Source organism: Mirounga leonina, unplaced genomic scaffold, assembly GCF_011800145.1.
Source record: "Mirounga leonina isolate KUSES-001 unplaced genomic scaffold, KU_Mleo_1.0 Mir_82, whole genome shotgun sequence".
NCBI classification, from domain to species: Eukaryota; Metazoa; Chordata; class Mammalia; order Carnivora; family Phocidae; genus Mirounga; species Mirounga leonina.
Genome location: NW_023270825.1, coordinates 4,375,406 through 4,392,934, shown reverse-complemented (window position 1 = coordinate 4,392,934; position 17,529 = coordinate 4,375,406).

The window sequence follows — 17,529 nt, the reverse complement described above, 5'->3', positions numbered from 1 at the left end:
GTGATTTTTTTTTATCATAGTCAAATATACATAACATAAAAAAAAGCTTTAAAAAAGCTTAAAAAGAGCTCTATTCAGTGGCATGAAGTGCATTCACGGTGTGGGTGGCCATCCCCAGCATCCATTTCCAGAACTCTGTCATCGTCCCAAACAGAAGTTCCAGACCCATACAAAAGTGCCCATCCTCCGACACCCCCCACCCCCATTCTACTTCTGTCTCTGTGGACCTGACCACCCCAGAGACCCCATCCAAGTGGAATCAGGCAGGCTTTGTCCTGGGACTGGCTTACTTCCCTCGGTGTAACGTCCTCGAGGTCCGCCCCGTCAGAGCAGGTGGCAAGAGCTCCTTCCTTTGTAAGACTGAAGGATATTCCGTGGTGCGAACAGACCCCGTGTGTCCCATTCATCCACAGATGGCCGTTCGGGCTGCCTCTGCCTCCGGGCTACTGTGAATAAAGCCGCGATAACATGGGTGTGCCGTGTCTATTTTAAGTCCCTCCTTCCAACTCCTTGGGATGTACCCCCAGAAGCGGAATCGCTGGGATATACGGCATTCCTATGTTTAACTCTCAGAGGAGCTGCCGTACTGTTTAGAAGTAAATTCTTGACTTTTGAATTTCACAAGAGGCTTTTGAGGTTCGGATGCAGAGATGGAAAGAGAGTGGGGGGCAGGTGGGCGGCGCACGGATACGGAGAGTCTCTAAGTTATCACCAAGTCCCCAACCTCGGGGATCGGGTGTGGCCGGGGGACACAGAACTGAGGGTTGGCTTTTGCCACCAACAGGATGGATCCTTAGTAGAGTCAAATTGTAGGCAAACAAAGTCCTCCTTCTTGCCTGGCTGAGTGTGGGGCTTGAGATTTGTACTGTTACCCTGGGCCCCAAAGTTCTCGGCTGTGGAGCGTGACCATGGTATTTTTAGCCTGGAAATATTTGCAGGATGGGAGTTGCCCAACACCTACATGGACCATAAAATAATTTCCATCAGGCAGCCGCGGAGCACCTCACTTGGGGCCCTGTGAGTGCCTGCAAGTCCTCCAAGATCAACACGGCCCCCAAGGCCCGCCAAGGCCCTGAACAAGGAGGGCTGCTGTCTGGGGCCAGACGGGCGGCCGTCAGAAGCCGCGCACCGTCACTCTGGAACAAGGCCCGCAGTCAGGCCCGTCCATCTGTAGGCCCCCTTCTTGGTGGTGGTCAATGGCGGGACCAGGTGTGTGGGAGGGATTGATAAAGGCCGTCTGTCTGTCTGATTGGGCCCATGTGGACCGAGCGGGACTTCAGTGGCCCCCACGTAAGGGATCTGGTCTCTGACAATCACGGGTCACCCCCAAAGGTGGAGTCCGATCGTCTACACAGCTTTCTCAGAACCCTCGGGGGAGGAAGGCTGTGAGCTGCCTACCCCCCACCCCACCCCCGCTGCCCCACCCCGCAGAGGAGGAATCTGGGCTCAGAGGGAGCTCGGCCCCATCAGCGGCTCCCGTTCCCAGCCCATCCCTGGCCCTTACCAGCTCCGTGCCTGGGCTTGGCATCCCGTTGGCTCATTTCGGGCTTCATTTCTATTGGTGTCGCTGCAGCACAAAGAGGCCAGGGTGCAGGGGCAGGCTGTGAGGTTGGGGAGGGGTGGGCAGCAGCTCCTGAAGACCCCGGGTGATATGACTTCTCAGGCAGGTGCTCCGTGGGGCTCGACTGTCTCCCTGCCCGCCGCCACCCAACCCCACGGCGACTGTGAGGGGGAGGAGGCTGATGACGGACTAAGTGCCCCATAGCTGTGGGTTTCCGTCCCGGCTCCCCCACGGACTGGCCTGTGTGCCCTAGAGCCCTTACCCCCTCTCAGCCTTTCTGTCCCTGGACACGTGGGACCTTCTATCAGGCAATGGGGTCAGCGATGCGGGTAAAGCCCCTGCAGGACGCCTGGCACAAGGTACGAGTGCACAGTAAGTGTCCCTTGGAGGTGGCGCTGGGGCCCACCATCACCAAGGCCACAGGGGTGGGGGCTGGTGTTGGGTTGACAAGGAGGGAGGCATCTGCATGGGTCTTCCAGAGAAAAAAGACCCTGGCGGTTTTCCAGAGCCAGACTCCCCCAGGGAGAGGGGCCGAGGGTCGAGGTGGACACCAAATTCCCCTGGAGAGCCGATGCTGACACCGTGGCTCCTGTCTGTCCCACGGGGCGCCCCCTTTGGCGACCCTCTCCGATGCCACCCCCCCAGTTCCAAGGGACAAAGGGAGCATGGGTGCTGAGCCGACATCTTACCTGGAGCCCAGGTGTGTGAGAGCTAGAGGGTGGGTGGAGGCAGCCTCAGTCCTGATCCAGCCGAGCGGATTCAACCCACGCGGGCACTGGCCCCGACCCCAGGGCCGAAGACCCAGAAGTGGACGCGAGATGCCGAGGGCCGCCGTGATGACGTGGTTGGTCTGGAAGGATTTCGGGGGTCTGGCCCCGTGCCCACGGCAGGGCTTTCCTCACCACAGTGCAAACCCACACGGTGGGTCGAGTCTGTTTAAACGGGCCTGGCGGGGGCCCCAGCTTTCTGTCAGCTGCTGGCACTCAGGTGCCCACACCGTCTCTGACACCTCCCCTGGGAGGCGGGGAGGAGGCTTGGAAATATTGCTTGCCGGGGTGGGGCTCCCCTCGCTTTCCAGAATTCCCCGGGGTCCTGGGAGAACAGACAACGGAGGAAGGGATGTGAATCTCTTTCCTCTTACACAACATGGAGACCAAGGGAGCCATGGATGTGGTGCATGATGGATGCCCAGCCGAATCCGGTCCCTTCCTCCTTCCTAGGAAGTAGGAACAAACCCCTGTCCTGCTTACTGGTGGGATGGCTGTGGGTATCTGAGGAGCTACGAGGCGTTGTTGGCAGGAAAGAGTGAACCAAAGCATGGAAGGTGGTGAATCACTGAGAAAGTGCATTTGAGAGGGACCTGGGGAGTAGGTGAAGGAGACAGCTGGGGATCTGGCAAAGGACACTCAGCAGAGGGAGGAGCCCGTGCAAAGGCCCGGGGGTAGGAACCTTCCTGCTGCCAGTGTGGCTGGAGGGGAAAGAGGAAGGAGAGAAGGGCTGTCAGGCTATAGGGAAGAGCCAGACCACACAGGGCCCTGCTTCGTTGCCCGGCAGGGGAGAAGCAGGGGGGCCGGCAAGAGGTCATCGCTTTGATGCAGATGTGAGGCTGGGGGCTCACGCCGGTGGTAGCATGGAGACGGGAAGACAGCACTGGATTCTAAACACATTTTGAAAAGCAAACCCCCGTGATTTGCTGATAGCTTGGATGTGGTGTGAGAGGAGGAGAGTGGTCAGCATGCCTCCAAGGTTTCTGGCCCGAGCAGTGGGAGCACAGAGGTGAGTGCCCGCCTTGTGGGCCTGTGAAGGTGATGAGGGGGCGGTGGAGACATGCGGTGGCCCGGCTGCTGAGCTGATCTCCAGCTTCCCAGGCGATGGCGGCTCCCATGGCTAGAGTTTGCACTACCCTTCCCAAAACGAGAGGAACTGAGGCTGGGGGGTGGGGGGCAAAGGCCTCAGAGTCCAAAGCGAGGGAGGACAGGATCCACCTGTGGGCAGCCCCCCGGCAGCCAGCAAGCCGGGCGCCCTGACGGCCTCACCTTCCAGAACCAGTGAAGCCTTGGGACATATCATCGCCTATGAAACACTGGCCGATGAAGCTCAAAACATCTCCTCTCCATAAACGTGGCTGTGCTCACACACACACTCACGTGGGGTCAGGCACATATTAATACCTACGAGGTCATTGGTGATTTGTGTTTTTCTCTTTATACTTGTCTCTCTAAATTTTCTAAAATAAATATGCATGACTTGTAGCACCCCCCGCCCAAAGCAGTCCTCCTTGGTTTCCCCTTAAAAGATTTCTATCATCTTAGACACAGAGATTCTATTTTTGAAAAACGATTTGAGGGGTGCCTGGTTGGCTCAATGGGTGAAGCGTCTGCCTTCGGCTCAGGTCATGATCCTGGAGTCCCTGGATCGAGTCCCCGCATCGGGCTCCCTGCTTGGCAGGGAGTCTGCTTCTCGCTCTGCCTCTCCCCCTGCTCATGCTCTCTCTCTCTCTCAAATAAATAAATAAAATCTTAAAAAGGAAAAAAGAAAAAACGATGGAAAGGAATCCATCTGAAACAGGAGGACGCTCTTCAACAAGATGATGCCAGGACAGTGCCCTTCTGGGCAGTGTGGCTCTCCCCCGGGGACGACCCGAGCGAGAAGCATCCCTGACCAGCTGCGACCATGCTGCCCGCGCCACCTCTGCTATTCGGTAGCCGTGGATACTGTGTCTCTGTTACATTTATGTAAACAGAGGGAAATATTTCTGCATGAGAACTGATGAGAAACAAGATCGCAGATGAAGTCACATCCCTGGCAAGCAAAGCAAAACTCAAGGAAAATGAACAGAAAAAAGACTGGAAGGAAATGCCCTGTGGATGTTGTCTGTGTAGAGAAATTATGGATGACTGGGTTTTCTTCTCAACTTTCAGACTTTTCCCAAATTCTCTTTAAACAGCATGCATTGCCTTGAGAAAGAAAAACAACTCCAGTCGCTCCTATTTCTACACATCCCGCCCAGTCCTCAAAGCCCATCCAACACGAGCGTCCTTGTAGATGTCCTGCCTCGTCACCACCATGTTGGTGTCCAACGGGGAGTCAGGACACGTCTGGATTCATCCTTCCTGTCCTCCGGGACCCTCAGTCCAGAGGGGCAACAGGAAGAACCAGAGGTGACGCCTGCCATCCACGCTGCCCCCGGGAACACCGAGTGCACACCGGGCAGGCTCTGGGATGCGGCTCGGGTGCCAGAGCCAGGAATGTCCCTGGCAGGGCCGAGGCTGGGCCCCCTTCTCTGTCCTCACCTGGTCACCTGGTCTAGAGCCTCCCAGAGGTGAGAGCGGGCGTCAGTTACTGGCCAAGGCCTCTGGGTGGCTCCACCTGCCCTAGGCTCGGCGACTGTCCCTGTCCTGCCTCTTACCCCTCCCAGCTGGCTCCTTCCCAGAATGGAATGTCTGTCCTCCCTGCCAGCCACAGCTGAGAACCTGAGAGCCTCGGGGCTGGGGAGGCCAGCAAAAGTTTCTGTCCTCGTTCTGGTCTGGGTGGCCCCAGCGGGGCAGCGGGGAGAAGATGACCTTTGTGAACCCCAAATCCCGGCATGTTGGGAACAGAACTATGTGAGAAATATGCTCACTTTGGTGCAGAGAAGGTCAAAGATCTGAGATATGCGTCACCTGGGGGGCTGGATGAAGGTGGGGAGACCCTGAACACTTTGGGGGTGGGCAGGCGGATCCCAGGCCGGAGTGGGAGGACCAGGCAGTGGGCTCTTCTCTCCCTCCTTCCCCCTCCCTCCTCCCTCCCTGTCCCACAGGATCGGATGGCCTCTGACTTCTCTTCTCCCGCTCTCTGCCCTACCGCACATCCAGGTGCATCTGAGACCAGCCTGGGCACCCCTCCTGTGCGCCCCTCCAGCCAGGGTGGCCGGACCTTAGGCCACCATGACACCAGGAGAGCCGTTTGGCTGGGCTTTGCAGCGGCATGATGGGAAGTTTTATTGACCAGGCCCTGCAGTCTGGATTTTGTCTAATGCAGCTGTCTGTGCTCGCTCCCAAGAGGGGTGAGAACATCCAGCCACCTGGCTGAGCTTGCTGGGAACGGACGTCAGGAGCAATAACTGGAAGGCAGTGGGCCGCCATGGGGGCCTGGCAGGGGGAGAACAGCTTCACGGGGCCCTGGGGTGCCTTCCCGCTGCACACAATTGCAGACCCTGTGACCGGAGAGACCAAGACCTCTGTTGTCACCCATCCACCTCTGGAGCCGCGGGGTCACCACTGGCCAGGCCTACCAAGCCCTGGGCCGTACCCCTCAATCCCACCCAGGAGGTCTGCAAGGCCCATAGGAGCTGCCCCTTGCCGGGAGGAGACGGCAATGGGCAATTGGGAGGAAAAAAATTCAATGTATTGTCATCTTAACGCTCACGCAATGAGGTGTGAGATTCTGTGTTTCCAAAATTTGTTATCAGCCACGCTCCCTGTCCTCCCGCGCGGGCTGCATTGAGAAAATTCGGGAGAAGCGGTGTTCTTCCCGTGACATGAGTTATGACATGCTTGTGGCTCCATGGCTGGGAGAGCTCGATCGAGGGGGATTTATCACTCCGGAGAGAGACTTCAACAGGCTTCATTAGGCTGAAAACGATAATGAATATCTTCCCCTCACCTGTTTTCATTAATAACGGCTCCCCTCTTATCTTCTCGCCACACGTACTTTTCTTTCATGAAACACACGCACCCGGCCCGGAGGAACACGGGGTGACGGGGGCGGAGCAGGGGGTGACCTGGCCCCTCCTGCTGCCCATCTGCGCCGGCAGGGGGCACCGCGGGCCCGCCCAGAGCAGTGCTGGTGGTGGTGGTGGGGGGGCAGTTGTCCTGCCCTTCAGGGGACGCGGGGGCTGGGGCAGTGGCCAGCTAGACGTGGAGGGAGGAGAGTCAGGCCTTCTGGAAACTTCCAGGCCTTTACCTCCTCCTGGATTCCTCCAGCCATGCTTGAACCTTAGCCAAGCGCAGACCTTCCCCGGGCGGCCATATTTTTTCCCCTTTCTTAGAGGGAAAGCAGGGCTGTGGGCGTGAGCACCTGCAGGGGAGCAAGACGAGGGGCGTGAGAGGGGGCCCAGGGCCAGAAATCACCTCCACTTCTCCTCTGGGCTGCTGCCTGCAGGCCCTCCTCTGGGTCCCAGGCCCGGTCCCCCTCTGCTCTCCTCGCCTCTCCCTCAGGGCCCAGCAGTGGCCTGTTGGCTGTGCCCGCTGTCCCCACTCCTACAGTGGTCGCTGGAACTTTCTAAGGCTCTGACCTTGTCCTTCCCCTCCTCAGGGCCTGTCTGAGGCTACCCCCTGACACTGCCCAGCGGCCTGGCATTCGGGACCCTGACTGGGCAGCCCCTCCGACCTTCAGCCTCAGGGACAGCTGCTCCCCTCACTCCACCAGGTCTCTGACAAGGCTCCCAAAATAGCCAGGCACGTTGGCGCCCTGGCCTTCCCTGGCTCGAGCTTGTCGCGCTGCTGGGAAGGCCTCCCCCTCCCCTGCATTTGGCAAACTCATTTGTACCCTTCAAGGCCCATCCCCAAGGTCACCTCCAATGGGAAGCCTTCCAAAGAAAGGCTCTCAGGCCCTGTGTGGGCCACCTTGGCCCTCTGGCAGCTCGGCCAGTGGGAGAGGGCTTCCCGTCCAACTCAGGGCCAGGCCATGCTGGGGGCTTTGGGTCAGAGGTGTCCTCCTGGTCCTCCTCCTCTGGGCACTCTAGGCAAAGTGGACTTCGGGCTTGGTCCCGATGTCATTTCCACCTTGCAGGGCAGGCCTCTGAGGCTCAGAGGGTGTCAGCAGCTTGCCTGGGCCCCACAGTCTGTCGGTCTGTCTATCTGTGCTCTTCTGTACGATAGCCCTCCCTTGACGGAATCCCAACTTTCTCCAGCAACAGGGAGCTCACTTCCCTGGGCCTCGCCGAGGGCAGACTCGCCTGGCTGGAATCTGGACAAGGGGTCCCAGTTTGGCCACCATAGGCCCCTGGGAGAAGGTCCAGACTTGGCCCCCAGTTCTGCTTTGAGGGTGAACATGCTGGGCCGCCCGTCCTTGGAGGCCCATGGATAAAGGGACAGCCTGGCCTTTGTGTTTCATCTGGCTCAGACCAACCCTTGCAGGATGGGCTTGCATTTTGACAAGTGACAGGCTTGAGGAGGGGTCCTCAGGTGGAGGGAACAGCACGATCTGAGGCCCGACGGTGGGACCTCACGGGTGTGTGGGAAGCAGAGAGTGGCCAGTGGTCAGCATGGTGATGGCATCAGGACAGGAAGGCTGGCCGGCCCAGGGAGGGACCTGGGAGGGGAGTGGGGGCCCTCACTGCCAGCTGGGTTGCCTTGGGCCAATGGGGAGGGCTGGAGGTGCCACAAAGGGGCCAGAACCCGGATTCAGGAGGGGAATGGGCGCCAGGGTCCCAATGGTCTTTGGGTTTGGTCATAACCACCTCCAGGCACGAGGCAGGTGGGGGGCAGGGGGGCTCAGGTCTCGGCTGCTGGGACAGTGGTGAGCCAGCCCTGCTCTGGCTCAGAAGGTGCGTATCTGCACAGGCCTCCTCCCCCCAGCCACAGGCTCCTGTGGCTTGTCCCCGGCTGGTGGCCCCCTGGGCTGCCTTGCTGGGCCCACTCCTCACTTGCTCTGCCGTCATGGTCCTCCCCCTTGCTAATGAGTTGGTAAGGGCGCAGCCTGAGCCCTGTGCCCCCCTGTGCCGGGCTTGATGACACAGTACGCTTTCCAGCGCTCAGCTCCGCAGCGTCCCCGGCGCCACTCCGAGAAGGAAACCGGCAGCCTCCCTTCTCTCGAGGAAGAGTCACCGCAGATGTTTTTACAAAGTCGGGGCCAGGGAACATAGGAATAAATGCCACGATTCATGTTTGCAAACCCCTCCCTGCCAGCTTCTGTCTTGACAAGCAAGGGGGGCTGGGAGGAGGCCGGCACATGTGGAACCTGGGAACGTGGCCAAGCGCTTTGTTCAAGACAGTGTTCCCGATCGTGGGCAGAACGAAGCGGCGTGCAGAACCGGGGAAGCTCCGTGACAATCAGGGGCTCCGGGGTGCCCACAGGCCGGCCCACTGGCCAGTCATCGCCCGGCCTCCCCCAAGCAGGTGGCCTGGCTCTGAGGAGGGGGGGCCTCTAGCGGGGACATTCCCCCACCCTTGGGAGAGGCTCAATTACCCCAAAGGTCAGGGGGCACATTCCTCATTATTGTAATAACAGCAATTAGTAGGAGTGGTGATAACCGAGTCCTGGCTTCCAGACTCTGCCTCCCAACTCAGCCCCACAGCTTCACCGGAGCCCGAGAGGGGCCGCTCAGAGCAGGGGTCCTTAGCCCCAACTTACAGATGTGGACACTGAGGTCCAGTGGGGTTCAAGACACCCATTCAAAAGGTACCAGCTGGGTAGTGGAGGGTAGGACTGGGTGCCAGTTTCCCTTCTGCTAACTATGGAAGTAACGCTTGGTGTGGGCATCAGTCCAGTGGGGGGTGGGGTAGGTATTTTCAGGGTTAGGGGCATCCCTGAGGTCACTTATGGAGGGTGATCACCTCCTCTGTTTTCCTGCAAAACCAGGGCTTCCCGAGGCAAATGGACTGCCTCACCTCTTCTGTGAGTGGAGAGGCGGGGCTCCCTGACATCTATTGAGCACCTACTTTTTGTCTCTGTGGGACAGACTACAGTTTACAGGGGCCCCTTCCCACAGAGGGGAGGAAGACTTTTGTTTTCAGGGAGCACCCCCAGCAACCAGGGAACCTCCTGTCCCTGAGCGTCCAGCTCCCTGGCAGGACGAGGAGTAGGAAAGGGCCAGGGGCTCTGAGACCAGGACGCCCAGAGGAGACTGTTTGGGGCCTGGGGGTTTGGGCTGAGGCTGGAAGCCATTAGAGGGGGAAGAGGGAGAGCAGGAGAAGGAAGGACTCCTTCCTGTGTTCTGTGGGGAGCAGAGCAGCATGGACAGGTCCACCGGGGTGTGCATGGCGGCCACTAGACGGGCCGCGTTCCGAGAGGAAAGAGTGGACTGCGGGGTGGAGAGAGAGCTTGCTGGCTCCCCCCAGGGCTTCTGATAAACGGCTACAGTGCTCCCTCCAGCAAAGGAGTAGGAGAGAGAAGAGTGAAGCAAGGGGTCTCATGGGACCAAGAGAGAGAAGACAGAGCGAGGGACGTGAGGAGGTCAGGAGCCGAGCATCTGGCTGGCAGCGGAGTGCCCAGAAAAGAGCGCTATGAAGAACACATCTGTGAGGGGGCTTCCTAGAGGAGGTAGCAGGGTCTGAGATGGAGTGAGGCTACCGGGAGGTGTTTGTGGAATGGGCCTCCTTCAGGTATCGTGGACTTTCTGACCAGTCCCAGGGCCCAGATGCAGTGCTGTCCTGCATTTACAGAGGTGCAGAGGTGGCCCAGGAGGGAAGGGCCCCCCTTGGGATGAGGCCAGCCACAGAGGCTTCTCTCCACAGCCCTAGAGCCGTGTTTTAATTAGTCAAGTTCTCAAATCGTTGTTTACTGCTCCCCACACATGGAGGATTGATTAAAAGCTGGGCCAAGTTAAAAATACCAGGGGCAGGGATGTGCAGGGAGCCACGAAGACAGGCTCCCCGACAGTGGGGAAGCAGGAGCAGCTCATCATCAGGGAATCCCTGCCCACGTCTTGTCTGTCGCCCAGCTGGAGGGACATAGGACAGCCCCCTGCAGCTACGCCAGCCCCACTCCACCTGTGCTGAGCGCCAAGTGCAAGACCGGACCTCACGACCCTGGGCGCCACCAAGGTGTGGGCAGGGATGAGGTGCAGCACCCCCCCACCCCACCTCCAGGAGCTTCCAGTCCGTGGGCAGTTGGTGTGGTGTTGGACATAGGCAATCAAGCAGCCGCCAGCCTTGGCAGGAACCCTCAGGGTGAGTAGAGGGGCAAGGAGCCCCGCAGGTGTTCATGGACAGCCTCCCTGGAGGAGGTGACCCTGAGCAAGGGACGGGCGTGCGGGGGTGGGCAGCCCAGCCTGAGCCAGGGCACAGAGGTCAGAAAGCATGGGAGTTCAGGTGGGTCCTGCTCATGGAGAGAAGCTGGAGACCGGAATGAAACACTGGCCTTCACGAGGCAGGCATGGGGGCAGTGACAATAGCTGGGAGGCACCCCGTGAAACCCTGAGTGCCCTCCCCAGGAACAGGCTCTGTCTTGCCCGGGGCCTCCCAGAGGGTTCCAGAGTCAACAGGTCCTTGGACAGGGGTCACAGAGCCCAAACCAGCTCCACCGCCTTTCTCAGAGGGAGTGAAGAGGAGCAAGGATGCCATGACTCTTTCTGGGGACCCTAGATGGCCGACTCCTGGCTGAAACCAAACTGTCATCCTTGCCTCGAGACAAGCATTAAGGCCTCCATATATTGGCACCATGCCACACACAGTCCTGGTCACCGGGCCTCAGTTTACACACATGATGAGAGACAGAGCTTTCCTATCAAACATATGGTGCCATCTATCCATCCATCCACCTATCCATTCATCCATCCATGCATCCACCCATCTATCCACTAACCCATCCAACCATCAATCTATCCATCCATCATGTATTCACTCAACAAACATTCTCTGGGCCCTTACTATGTGTCCAGGACACAGAGGAGAATCAGACGTGTGCTCTGGCCTCCAGAGCCTTCACCCTCTACCTCCCGCTACATGAAGCAGCTCATTGGTGTCTAAAGCAGAGCGTGACAAATGCTGGGTCCTGAGGAGTAAATAAAATCAATATAAAAGCACTTTGAAAGTTAAAAGCACAATTAGCGCACGTGCTCTGCCTATAGGGACAGTTGTCAAGTGCTTTCTGGGGCCTGGGCCGCAAGGGGGCTTTCTCTGCCCGGGGTCAGGTGTATGCGCACCTGAAGGGAATCACAGAGCGCCTCCTATACCCCAGACGGCTGCCGATTGCCGCAATTCAATTACGGCCCGTCTCTCATTGGTGGAGGTGTCGGTTCGAATCCTCATCTCCCCACCGTACCAGGAACCCACAAAGGAGAGAGACCGTGTTCTCCTTATTCAATTAATCAATTATGCCCTCGCTCGGCATCTGCAGCCGAGAGGCTTGTAAACACCCTCCAGTCTCTCCCGTCTTTGACTGCACACACACACACACACACACACCCCGTTTTGCAAAATGTGGACCTTTCCTCTCTCTCCCTTCCCGTTCACAGCCATGGTGTGTTGCTACCGGTGCTCACCTCCTGTGCGCCCACAGCCTCTGCAGCCTTCCCCAGCTGCCCCAGGGGCATCCACTTGACCCCCCCCCATCCCAGTGGCTTACTTCTCAACCTCGGTCTTCACAGGTGTCCCCGCAGCCCTGGGGACCAATGGCCAGTTCCTTTCTCATGTCTTTTTCTCCCTTGCTGTCTGAGATGCCTGTTTTTGTAAAGATGGGGGGTTTGAGGGTGTTTCTGGGTGTCAAGGAAGGGGCCGTGCGGTGAAGGGTGCTGGGAGGGTTGATGGGTAAGCAGGTGAGAGGAAGCTCCTGGGCTCTGGGCCCCACCTGTCTTCTGGTAGCTTCTGTGTCCTTTGTGAGCATCTCTCCTTGCTCATCCCTTAAATGCCGCTGCTCCGCGTGGTGGGGTTTCCCTCCACCAAATCTCTTGATCCCCTTCTCTGTGGGTTTTCCCCCCGCTCTCCCCCACCCCAGCTCCCTCCGGAGTTCCAGCCATGTCTTTGCGTCTCAAACTGAGCCCACGCTGCCTGCTCCTGTCCCCTCACCCTTCTCCCACCTGGTGTGTAGCTCCTGCACCCATCCCGGCCCCTGGAGCCACAGGCCCTGACCCGGGCAGCGGGATGGGTGCAGGGCCCCGGAAAGTCAAGTGCAGAAACTGAGGCCTGGGAGGGGATCACCCAGGGTCCTATCCAAATCCTGACACCCATTACCCAGCCCGCAGCAGGGATTCTGCCAACGTGGAGCTCATGCAGACGTCCCCACCCCCTGGCCGAGTGTGGGGCTCAGCTCACGTGGTGGCTGGGGAGGCTCCCTGCAATCAGGGCGCGGGAGGGTCCTTCAGCTGGCACTGCTCCCAGGTCAGTGAGGACCAGGGGCACGAGAGCCCCAGCCAAGAGACCCGGCTTCGGAGATGGAGATGATTGGGTTCAGTGATGCTCTGGGCTGTGTGGGCTCTTTCTCTGTTGTCCTTCTGGCCCTGCTCCGTGTCCCCAGATGCCCACCTGGGCAGCTATAGCAGCTGGTCCTGCGCCCTCTGCCCCCAGCATACTGAGAGGATAGGAGGGGTCGCCGTGGACCGGAGCGACCTCAGCCACCGCCTCCTCCACCAGCAATCCTGGCTTCCAGTTCAGGCGATGGAGCCTCCTCGCCCCTTAGGCCCGCCACCCCTCCAGCTTCCTCACACCCTGCCCACATCTCCATAAATAGCCCTGTATTAAACCCTCCCCAAATTAACCACCTTGCGTGCACCATCTGTTTCCTGCTGGGACCCTGCCTGAATCCCGCGGGCCTCCAGTTGGGTTTGTGGTCCCCTTGTTAGCGCGAGCTGTCAAGCAGGGAAGAGACTGGACCCAGATCCCCAGCTACGGACAGACCGGAGGTGCTGGGTCGGGGGGCAGCAAGGCCTCGGGCAGGTGGGTCTGAGGGCCGTGTTTAAGGAACCCGAGCAGCCTTTTCAGCTCGCACGGTGCCTGCCTCCTGCGGCCTCAGCAGCATCTCAGTCTCAGAGATGCGGCAGGACCAGACCCGGAGCCCCTATTAAGGGCCAGGGCTGGGCAGAGTCACAGCCCCAGAGGGAATGAACAGTGGTCCAGGGAGGCTGAAGCAGTTCCCCAGCCTCCCCCCTTCCCCTGGCACCCCCTGCCCCCGCCTGCTGCGCCCCCCACCCCAAGTTGCCGCGGTGCAGAGGAAGTACAGAGAAAACCCACCCCAGATAGTTCCCCACCGTCCCTAGTTAGCGGGAAAGAGCAGGCCGGGTGAGAATGTGCCCGCGGGGGCCCCTGCACAGCGTGCACGCATCGCTGGGGGCCCGTTGCCGGCCGCAGACTGCCGAGGCTGTTGCCCACCGCTCATGGAGGAAAAGGCAGAATGAAGTAAAATACAATCAGAAATAATTGGCCCATCTGAGAGAGGCAGGGGAAAGGTGTTGAAAAGAAACTCATCTACAGGCTGGAGGAAATCTTTGCCGGGAAGAGGGGCTCCCCAGGCTTTAAAAGACCATTTCTGATCGCCAAGGTGCCCCCACTCCTGCCAAATGCTTCCTCATCGATTCCTTGATAAGATGGTGCAATTCAGTTCCACAGATGCTTAATGAGAACCTGCCGTGTGCCTAATTCCGAGCGAGCAGCCCTGGGAGAGCTGAAGGGGTTTGGAAAAGGCAAGACTCCTTTCCCTCCTTCTTCTCCCTTCCTCTTCTTCCTCCCTCCCTCCCTCCCCCCTTCCTTCCTTCCTCCCTTCCTTCCTTCTTTCCTCCCTCCCTTCCTCCTTCCTTCCTCCTTTCCTTCCTTCTTCCCTTCCTTCCTTCCTCTTTCTCCTTCCTTCCTTCCCTCCTCCTCCCTCCCTTCCTCTCCCCCCTCTCCTTTTCTCCTTCTCTCTACCTTCCTTCTGCGAAGAGTTAAAATAGGACCATGCTCTGGACTGTGCATTGAGAAAACCTCTCTGTGACTCCTGTCTTGCAGACTCCAGGGAGTTGGAAGGGCCAGATGTGGCCTTTGGTGACAGAGTCTGGTGGCTTGGACCAGGGTGGTGGTGGCTAGGATGGGGGTATGGGAGTGGATGGGAGAGCCAGTGGAGAGGTACAACCCCCAGGACTTGGGGCCTGTGTGCCCGTGGACAGGGGCAAGGCCGAGGGAGGAGAGTCCAGATCTTGAGCACCTGCAGAGCCCCTGGAGGCTCTCAAGGAGGCCCGAGGATGACAGATGGAGATGGACATTTCGGAGAGGTTTCGGGCAGACGTTTTGAGGCAGTGGGGCTGCCCCCACCCCCTGACACCGGGTTTGGAGTAACAAAGGTGGAGAGAGCTGGACGCCATCATGCATGTGGCTGAGCGGCGCGAGGCCAGGGTGGGGCAGAAGAAGGAAAGGGAGGGAAGGTGGGGAGAGAAGGTGCACGGCCCCAGGAAGCAGTCATTTCCCAAACTCCACTGTCCCTGAAGCAGTAAACGGATGCCCACTCCCTCCCTTCCAGCTGGAAACCTATTCTATGACATGACTGCTTCTCTGTTTTGAGTCTGCGGGCTCTCCGGCCAGACCTTGGGGTCCCTCAAAGCATGACTTCCCGTCAGCTCTTACAATCATGCTGGCAGGGCACTCAGCTTCAACAGTCCCATCCTGCTTTGCCAGTGCCTTGCTGTGTGACTTAGGGAAAATCGCTCAGCCTCTCTGGATCCCAGCATCAAGTCCTGTGGCTAATAGGGTCCCCTACCGATGGAGAGGGAGGACAAACATTTTTGGGGCAGGGATCAAATTAAGGCTCATCACGAAAGACCACACTTGAGTTTGGGCACCAAGCAACCTCATGTGTGTTGGGTAGGGGGAGCTGGGGTCAGCTAGAGCTGGATGTCCCCTGCCCCCCATCCCCAGCTGAAGCTTGGCTGCGAACAGCTAGGTAGGGCCTCTGGAGGCGCGGAGCGTCACCATAGGAACAGGCTCTTGGAGAGCACGCAGAGGAGCCAGGCGCTGGGGGAGGTGGGCAGGGGGGCGGGTAACAGTGGGGGCGCTGGCTATGTATGGTCTCAGTGCGGCTGCTCCCCACATTCTCCGTTCCTAGTCAGAGAACTGAGAGGCCCCGGTGGGGAGAGACAAGGTGGGGACACTGCAACCTTAGGGCCCCCCTCCCCTCCGGAAGCCCAGTGTGGGGAGTCAGCAACCCCAGGAGCCCAGAGATCAGAGGTGACCAGAGGGCACTGACTAGAGAGGGCCACCTGGCCTCGGCCAGTTGCTAGGACACAGGACCCCTCCAAGGGGCCCATGGTAACCCTCAGAGAACACTTTGTGCCTTATTCATTTATTCATTAATTCACTTAATCCACAAACACCTCGTGGGCAGCGCTGCAGGCCCCCGGTGGAGGGGCAGAGGCCCAGGAAGGCGTCCCTGGCCCCGCCGAGGTCAGACACACGTGCAAGATCCATTAACACCAGGTGGGCAGCTGTGTCGAAGGTGGGAGTGGCTGGGACGAGGCCAGGGGATCACCAGTGTCCAGTCCTGGGCCAGGACCCATGGCGGGTGGGCTGGGAGCTTTGGCGGGTGGGAGCTGGGAGGACAGGGTGGGAGGGGAGGCCTTGGGGGAGGAGGGGAGAGAGGTGCAAACACACGGCCCTCCGACCACCCACCTGCCCATCCCAGGGCCCCACCTGGGCACGAGGCTATGCCTTCCTTTGCAAGCGCTCCCTAATGTTTAGGATGTAGTAGCATGGGGGAAAACACTTTTTAATATAATTGAATGTAAATGCTAATGCCTCCTTACAAATAAGAGAATAAATATAGTACGGAACATCTTAAATTCCTCGAGAGCCTTGTGTTTTCACATCCCTAAACTTGACAGTTACGCCAGGCCGCGCCACGATAAATAGCTCTCTTTTCCTAGGCCCAGCCAACAGAGATGGAGAGGTCGTGATCCTGCTATGGTCCCCCTAAAAACTTGTAAGCTGGGGCTAGGATGGGGGTCCTCCTTCCAGCAGCTCAGGGCTTGAGAAAATGATTTCTCCCATTTCCGTTCGATCAGGGGCACTTGGTCGGTGCCTCCGAAGGGCCCGGTTAGCTGCGCCCTCCCGGGAAGGTGGGTAGGCAGACCCGGCAGTGATGGGTGGGAGCAGCTTGGCCCAGTGCCCAAGCCTCAAAACAAGTCTGGGCAAGACGTGTTCGTGGGTCGACCCTGGTATGAGAAAAGGGAGACTTGTTCCCTGGATTGTTTGCCAAGGTAAGGGAGGCTGTAGAATATTCCAGAACAGTTAAGAGGGCTTTATATCCAAAATGCTGAAAGTTTTGTAACCCTCCTGCTCCAGCCTAACTCCGCTCCAGCCACAATGATAAGCCCACACCGTGACCACCTCCGTGTGCCTGTGTTCATACAGAGGTCCTCCCATAATGGCACACCCTGGTGACCTGCTACACATCCCCCATCACTCAGTCCCAGGACCCCCACCCTCCAGGACGTGCTCAGTCTCCCTTCCCACGCAGCCCCTCCCCCTTGGCTCACCTCCTTCCCTCGACTGGCCTATATCTCAGAGGTCTCTAACCGCGAAGAAGTGTCCCCAATCTCCCAACCCTTGGAGGTGAGGGGCCACCCTGGGCTCCCTCACTGAGCACACCCCCATCAGAGTGTCCCCCCCCACACACACACACAGTAGGAGCTCAGCCGATGCTCAGTGGATGAGACCACATTTAAAGAGGTGAGTCTCCACTCTATGGAAAATTAACTTCTGGGAATTTCTGATGAATGAAGAATTAATGTACTTTTTGCCCAAGCCTGCATCCACAGGCGAGGTGATGAAAAGACTCCTTTTTCCTCTGGTTGTGATCCCCTCCCTCCCACGTGGGGGGGGGGCGGGGCGGGGAGCTGTTCCTAACCCCTCTGGAGACCCCACCAGCTCCCCACGCGCACAGCATGACTCAGTGGCGCCCTTTAAGAGGAGAATTTGATTGATGACGTGGACAATTAGACTTGGGAACGTGGCATCTGCGTCGATGGCAATGGCGAGAAAGGAAGCGAGAAAATCTATTTTTGCACGCTCCCATCGACGGGGCTGCGAGGCGCCAGTGGGGTGCGGGGGAGAGGTGCGCCCCCGCGGCCGGCCACGTGCGCCCCGGCTCCCTCGCGCGCCCCGAGGCCCGCAGCCCAGGCCGGGCGGTCACGCGCCCCTCCGGGCCCCGGCCACGAGGCCTCGCCGCCGCCTTCCCTTCCCCGCTCCCTGGGCTGAGCACGCTGCCACTTCAGCCTCAAGAGGCTTCTTTCTGATTGAACTTGAAACCAAGCCGTCGTGTTCTTGAGCCTAAATGTACCCGGGTGCACCTCTCCTTTCCCTCCA